Below are 7805 nucleotides of genomic sequence, written 5' to 3' on the forward strand. Positions count from 1 at the left end.
ATTTGAAGTTAGAAACATACACTTTTTTTCTTTTTTTATTGTTATCACTTATTACAAATTGTTCAATTTGTACCCCAGTTGTGGCCCCCTCCCTTGTCTTCTCCCAATCACACCCTCCCTCCCTCTGTTTCCCCTATGTTACTCTTCTAATCCACTATTAGGTAAAGTCCTCCTTCCCCTATATGGCCCTAGCCTATCAGGTCTCATCAGAACTGGCTGCATTGTTTTCCTCTGTGGCCTGGTACGGCTGGCTGCCTGGCCCCTTAGGAGGTAACCAAAGAGCAGCCACTGAGTTCCTGTCAGAGACAGCCCCCTCTCCACTTAAGAGGGAAAATACTTGGAGACTGACTCTATGGGCTAATATCTGAGCCTGGGGTTTAGGTCCTCTCTATACATTGTTCTTGTTAGGGGTATCATTCTCTTCAGGGCCCCCAGGGTTCAGTTTTTTTGGCTCTGTTGGTCTCCTTTTGGAGCTCCTATCCCCTCCAGGACTCCCCCTTCTTTCATTCCCTGGACTCTGGCCAATGTTCGGCTGTGAGTCTCAGCCTCTGCTTTGATACCTACATCAGCAGAGTCTTTCAGAGGTGGTAGGCTCCTGCACTGTTTCCTGTCTTCTGGTTTTTATGTCTATCAATTTTGTTCTTCTGAATGAGATTTGGGCATCTTCCACAAGGTCTTCCTTGTTGTTTAGCTTATTTTTTATTTTTTGTTTTTGTTACAATGTATTCACCTTGTATCCCAGCTGTAGCCCCCTCCCTCATGCCCTTCCAGTCCTGCCCTTCTTTCCTGTTCTCCTCCCATAACCATCATCCAGTCCACTGATAGGGGAGGTCCTACTCCCATTCCATCTGACCCTAGCCTATCAGGTCTCTTCAGGACTGGTTGAATTGTCTTCCTCTGTGGCCTGGTAAGGCAGCGTCCCCCTCGTGGGGAGGTGATCAAAGAGCCAGCCACTGAGGTCATGTCAGAGACAGCCTCTCTTCCCTTTCAAGGGAATGGACTTGGATAGATGGGCTTTATTTGCGAAGGAGTTCTAGTGCAACTCGATGCATGTTCTTTGCTCAGAGTTTCAGTCTCAGAAAAGACACCTGTGCCTCGGTTTTTTTTTTTCCTGTTGTTCTCCTTGTGGAACTCCTGACACCTCCAGGTCTTTCATCTCTCCGTTATTTCATAGGATTTCCTGCACTCTACCCAAAGTTTGACTATGAGCCTCAGCATCTGCTTTTTAATACCTTGCTGGGTAGAGTCTTTCCCAGCCAACTGTGGTGGTTCCTGTCTTCTTGCCTGTTTTCTCCCTCTTCCAATATCTATTCTGATTGCCTTTCTGTATGAGGATTGATCATATTACCCAGGTTCTCCTTCTTGCTTAGCTTCTTTAGGTGTACAGATTTTCGTATATTTATCCTTTATTATTTGTTTAATATCCACTTATAATTGAGTATATACCCTGTATGTTTTTCTGTTTCTTGGATGCCTCACTCAGGAAGATCATTTCTAGTTCCCAGCATTTGCCTGCAGAAATAATGATTTCCTTGTTTTAAATAGCTGAGTATTATGCAACTGTGTAAATGTACCACAATTTCTGTATCCATTCCTCCATTGTAGGACATCAGGGTTGTATCCAGATTCTGGTTCTTACAAATAAAGTTGTTATGAACATGTACGAGCAAATGTCCTTGAATTCATGAGCATATTTTGGATATGTACCTAGGGGTGGTATAGCTGGTTCATGAGGTAGCAATATACTTTATTTTCTAAGAAGTGCCATATTGATTTCCAAAGTGGTTTTACAAGGTTACAATCCAAGCAGCAATGAAGGAGGATTCCCCTTTCTCCACATCCTCTCCAGCATGTGTGGTCACTTGAGATTTTTATCTAAACCATTCTGATGGGTGTAAGGTGAATTCTCAGGGTCCTTTTGATTTGCATCTGTCTGATGACTAAGGACATCAAGCACTTATTTAAATGTTTCTCTGCCATTTGAAGATACTCTTTTGATAATTATCTAGCTCTGTACCCGATTTTTTAATTGGCTTACTGGATTTGTTGTTGTTTAACTTTTTCAGTTCTTTATATATTCTGGATGTAAACCCTCTGATATATTGTAGGTGAAGAACCTTGAGCAGTTTGTAGGCTGTCATTTTGTCCAATGACCGTGTCCTCTGCTTTACAGAAGCTTTTTAGTTTCATGAGGTCCATTGTTGATATTAGAGCATGTGCTGCTGGTGTTCTGATCAGGAAGTTGTCTTCTGTGCCAATAAGTTCAAGGTTCTTCCCCACATTTTCTTCTAACCGATTTAGTGTGTCTGATTTTATGTTAAGTTCTTTGATCCGCTTACACTTTAGTTTTGTACAGGGTGATAAATATGAATCGATTTGCATTTTTTACATGTAGACATCCATAGAGACAAGCACCAGTTTTTAAAGATGCTATCTTTTTCCACTGTATGATTTTGGCTTCTTTGTCAAAAATTAATTTTCTCTGGGTGTATGGGTTTATTTTTGGGTCCCCTTTCGATTCCATTGATCCATCATTCTGTTTCTATGCCAGTACCATGCAGTTTTTATTGCTATTGCTCTGTAGCACTGCTTGAGATATTCGATGAGATACCTCCAGATCTGTTGTTTTCCAGGATTGTTTTAGCTGTTCTGGATTTTTTGTTATTCCATATGATATTGAAAATTGTTCAAGTTCTGTAAAGAATTGTGTTGGTATTTTGATGGAAATCTCATTGAATCCGTTGATTGTTTTTGGTAGAATAACCATTTTCACTGAGTCACTACAGATCCATGAGCATGGCCTATATTTCCATCTGCTGATATTTTACACCCCTGTATACCTGAGATGAAGCTCACTTGGTCATGGTGGATGATATCTTTTATGTTTTCTTGGATTTGGTTTGTGAGTATTTTATTGATTACTTTTGCATCAGTGTTCCTAACAGAGATTGGTCTGAAGTTCTCTTTTTTTTGTTGTTGAGTCTTTGTATGATTTAGTTATCAAGGTGACTTGTCTTGGCAATGTTCCTTCTGTTTCTATTTTGTGAAATAGTTTAAAGAGTAATGGAGTTAGCTCTTCTTTGAAGGTCTGGTAGAATTCTGTGCTGAAACCATCTGGCCCTGATCTTTTTTTTTTTTTTTTTTTTTTTTTTTTTGTAAGGGAGATTTTTGATGACTGCTTCTATTTCCTTGGAGCATATAGGAATATTTAATCTACTTACCTGATATTGATTTAATTTTGGTAAATGGAATCTATCAAGAAAATTGTCTATTTCACTTAGATTGTCGAATTTCGTGGTATGTAGGCTTTTGTAGTAAGACCTAGTGATTGTTTGGATTTCCTCAGTGTCTGTAATTATGTCCCCCCCCCTTTTTTTTAGATTTTGCTGATTTGGATAGTTTCTCTCTGTCTTATAGTTAGTTTGGCCATGGGCTTGTCATTTCATGATGTCTTAAAAATTATGGTATGATTCATGAATTTGCATGTCATCCTTTCTCCGGGGCCATGCTAATCTTCTCTGTGTTGTTCCAATTCTAGTATATGTGCTGCCAAAGTGAGCACTTGTCTATCTTATTGATTTTCTCAAAGAATCAGCTCTTGGTTTCATTAATTCTTTGAATTTTTTTATTTGTTTCAAATTCATTGATTTCAGTTCTGTGTTTGATTATTTCTAATCATCTATTCCTTTTTGGTGTGTCTACATTTTTTTCCTAGAGCTATTAGGTGTTCTGTTAAGTTGGTTGTATGAGATGTCTCAAATTTATTTCTGAAAGCACTGAGAACTATGGACTTTCCTCTTAGCACTGCTTTCATTGTGTCCCATAAGCTTGGGTAAGTTGTCCCTTAATTTTCACTGTATTTTAGGAAGTCTCTCATTTCTACTTTCATTTCTTCCTAACCAAGCTATCATTGAGTAGAGAGTTGTTTAGTTTCCATGTATATGTAGGATTTTTATTGTTTCTTTCATTGTTGAAGTCTACTTTTAGGCTATGTTTATCTGATAGTACACAAGGGATTATTTTCATCTTCTTGTATCTGTTGAGGCTTGGTTTGTGCCTGACTATACAGTCAATTATGAAGAAGGTTCCTTGGGGTTCTTAGAAGAAGGTAATTTTTTTGTTTATTTGTTTGGGTGAAAAGTTCTCTAGAGGTTGGCATAAAAGCACATCCAAGAAAAATCCCGACATCATAGCTTCACCAGCAACCTCAAAATTCAATGTATATTTTAATTCATTGTACACACAGGAAAATATTATCAAATATTTGCTTAACCAGTTATTAGAGGCATTTAAGGGAACCGAATAAAGCTCTCAAAGAAATACAGGCAAATATAGCTGAACTATAGAGTCACAGGTAGAGGTATAAGTAGAGGCATATACAGAGGAAACAAACAGAATAAATTGAGTACATCATGGAAAAACATTCAAACAGATGAAAGAAAGCATACAAGATATTAAAACAGAATTGGAATCAATAAAGAAAACACAAGCAGAGAAAACCCTGGAGCTGGAGAATTTAGAAAAATGATCAGGAAAAACAAAGTCAGGCATCACCAATAGAATACAAGAGATGGAAGAGAAAATCTCAGGTGCTGAAAATACTCTGGCAGAAATTGATAAAACTCTCAAAGAAAAAAATAAATCGGAAAAGATCCAAACACAAAACAGTCAAGAAAACAAGGATGTCATAAAAAGATGAAATCTAAGAATAATAGGAATAGATAAAAAAGAGAAGATTCCAGGTTCCCAGATCCAGAAAATACTTTCAAGAAAATAACAGAAGAAAAATTTCCCATCTTAAAGAAAGAGATGTCCATAAACATAGAATCCTGAATAGAGTAGACCAGAAAAGAAACTCATTTCACATAATAGTCAAAATACTAACTCTACAGAACAAAGAAAACATATTAAAAGCAAAAATGGAAAAAGTCCACTAGCATATAAATGTAGACCTAGCAGGATCACACCAGATTTCTCCACATAAACAATGAAAGCCAGAAGGGTTTGTGCAGATGTCATGCAAACTCTAAAAGACCACAGATGCCAACCCAGACTACAATCCCCAGCAAAGCTTTCAATCAGCATAGATGGAGAAAACAAAATATTCTGTGAAAAAAAAATAGAGTTAAACAATATCTACACAGCAACCCAGCCCTACAGAATTTAACAGAAGGAAAACTCCAAAATGATGAAATCAGCTACACCCACGAAAACTCAGGATGTAGATAATTTCACAACAAAATCTGAAAGAAAACAAGCATAGAAACAGTAACAGTACTAACTCCCAATAAAAGGAACTTATATTCGTCACTTTTATCTGTCAACCTCAATGGTCTCAATTCTCCAATAAAAAGACACAGACTAACAGGTTGCAGAAACAGGATCCAACATTCTGCTGCATCCAAGAAACACACCTCTGCCACAAATGTAAACACTACCTCAGAGTAAAGGCCTGGAAAAAGGTTTTTCAAGCAAACAGACCTAGAAAACAAGCTTGAGTAGCTACCCTAATATCTAGTAAAATAGACTTTCAACCAAAATAAATAAAAAAGATAAGGAGGGGCACTTTATTCTCATCAAAGGAACAACCCATCAGGTAGACATCAGAGTCCTGCACATGTATGCCCCAAATACAAGAGCACCTGCATTTGTAAACAAAATGTTATTAAAGCTTAAATCATACATCAATACCTTAGTAATGGGAGACTTCAACATTCCACTCTCATAAAGTTACAGATTAACTTGACAGAAATTAATAATGACATTTACAGAGGTCCTAAATGAAATAGACCTAATAGATTTCTGCAGAACTTCTTATCCAAACTCAAAAGAGTATACCTTCTTGTCAGCACCTCAGTAACCTCCTCAAAAAATGACCATGTAGTTAGGTACAAAGAAAAGAACACTTTTAATGGTTTAGCTGGAGATTTTTTGAGGTTCGTAAGCAAGAACACTACCCCAATTAGTACTGGCTGACATGACTTTTTCTCTAAAGTTGACCTGAAGGTGATGATTAATTTCTTGTACCCATTTTGATATTAGGTTCATGATATGATGCAATAAAAAAATGTCAATGAGTAGATGTGGACCTTGAGGATTTAAACTAGAAATGGCTAATTGTTTTTATATAAATGTTTAGATTTATGATTCTTCTAAGATTTTTATGAGATTACTTTTAAGATAACTGATTCTTTCTTTGTAATTGCAAATTGCAGCCTGCCAGTAAAGAGAAACTGGCAGGAAATTTTACCTTGTTTGCGTATAGTTTTAGTCTATAACAAGTTGCTTAGCTACAAATGTATGTGGGTTCTTTGAAATAATTTGTAAAACATTTGATCATGTGAGGGTATTGGAGAACATGTTTTTCTTACATATACTCATTTTAATTGTTCACAAAAATAGAATAGAATATAATCACGTTGTGATTTTTTTTTCTGATTGAAAGATTTTTCTGGGATATATAAAGTGTGGGAAAAAATATAGTTGTTGGAGTTTTGCTCCACAGACAAAATGTGTATAAGTGTGTATACGTATATATGTGAATATGGTTGGAGCTTGCTTGTTGGAACTTTGCTCCATTTACCGAATGTGTGAATGTGTGTAAGTATAAATAATGTACGTATGTATGTAAGTATGTATGTACGTTTGTATGTATGTGTATATATATATATATATATGGGTATTTGTAAAATTGTTGAAGCTTGTAGGAACTTGCACATTGGCGCTTGTTTTGCTTTATCCAGTAACTCTAGGTGTGTAAGTGTGGATGATTCTTTCCCTCCTTTTCTTTTTTCCTTCACATTGGCCAGATCCCAAAGAGCACAAGGAGTTCACAGCCAGTTACAAGCAGTAATGGCCTACAGTTGCTAGGAGCCATCAGCTCTGACTTCTGCAGACTCTATGCCCCATCTCAGTTTATCCTTTGGTGCTGAAGCTGGCCTTTGACATTTTAGCAAGGCCATACCTCCTAATCCTTCACAAACAATTCTACCAACTGAGGACCAAATATTTAATTTCTGAGATATACAGTGGGTTAGCTCATTAAAATTACTAAATTTCACTCCCTGGAAGCCATAATCTCTTGGTGAAATCAGAATGCAAAAGGAATTTAGTCCAATTTCAAAAGTCTCTACAGTCTTTCAGAGTTAACAACATTTTTATATCCATGTCTTTTCTATGACTCTAGGCTACAGTCTTTTTAAATTTTTATTTATTTATTTAATTTTAATTTTAATTTTTTATATTCATTAGAGTTTATTCACTTTGTATTCCAGCTGTAGCACCCTCCCTCATTCCTTCCCAATATCACTCTCTCTCCCTGTTTTTCTCCCATGCCCCTCTCCAAGTACATTGATAGGGGACATCCTCCTCCTCTTCCATTTGAACCTACCCTATCAGGTCTCATCAAAACTGGCTACTTTGTCTTCATCTGTTGCCTGGAAAGGTTGCCTCCATCTCAGGGGGAGGTTATCAGAGAGCCAGCCACAGCACAGGTTCTAAGATCAACAATCAATAAATGGGACCTCATGAAACTGAAAAGCTTCTGTAAAACAAAGGACAGTGTCATCAGAATGAAACAACAGCCTATAGACTGGAAAAGGATCTTCACCAACCTTATATCTGACAGAGAGCTAATATTTAGAATACATAAAGAACTCAAGAAGTTAAAAGCAACAAATCAAGTAAATCTATTAAAAATGGGGTACAGAGCTAAACAGAGAATTCTCTGTAGAGGAATATCGAATAGCAGAGAAACACTTAAAGAAATGCTCAGAGTCCTTAGTCATCCAGGAAATGCAAATTAA

At 36.9% G+C, this 7805-nt stretch overlaps 1 non-coding gene across 1 annotated transcript; it reads right to left on the bottom strand.

The window, feature by feature from the left end:
• Positions 1 to 3455: 3455 nt before the first annotated feature.
• Positions 3456 to 3562, bottom strand: LOC129680552 (U6 spliceosomal RNA). The gene has a single exon (XR_008720701.1). It is a non-coding gene; the product is annotated as a U6 spliceosomal RNA (small nuclear RNA).
• Positions 3563 to 7805: the final 4243 nt, after the last annotated feature.

The sequence above is a fragment of the Psammomys obesus genome, unplaced genomic scaffold (assembly GCF_907164565.1).
Source record: "Psammomys obesus unplaced genomic scaffold, mPsaObe1.curated_primary_1811, whole genome shotgun sequence".
Taxonomy (NCBI): domain Eukaryota; kingdom Metazoa; phylum Chordata; class Mammalia; order Rodentia; family Muridae; genus Psammomys; species Psammomys obesus.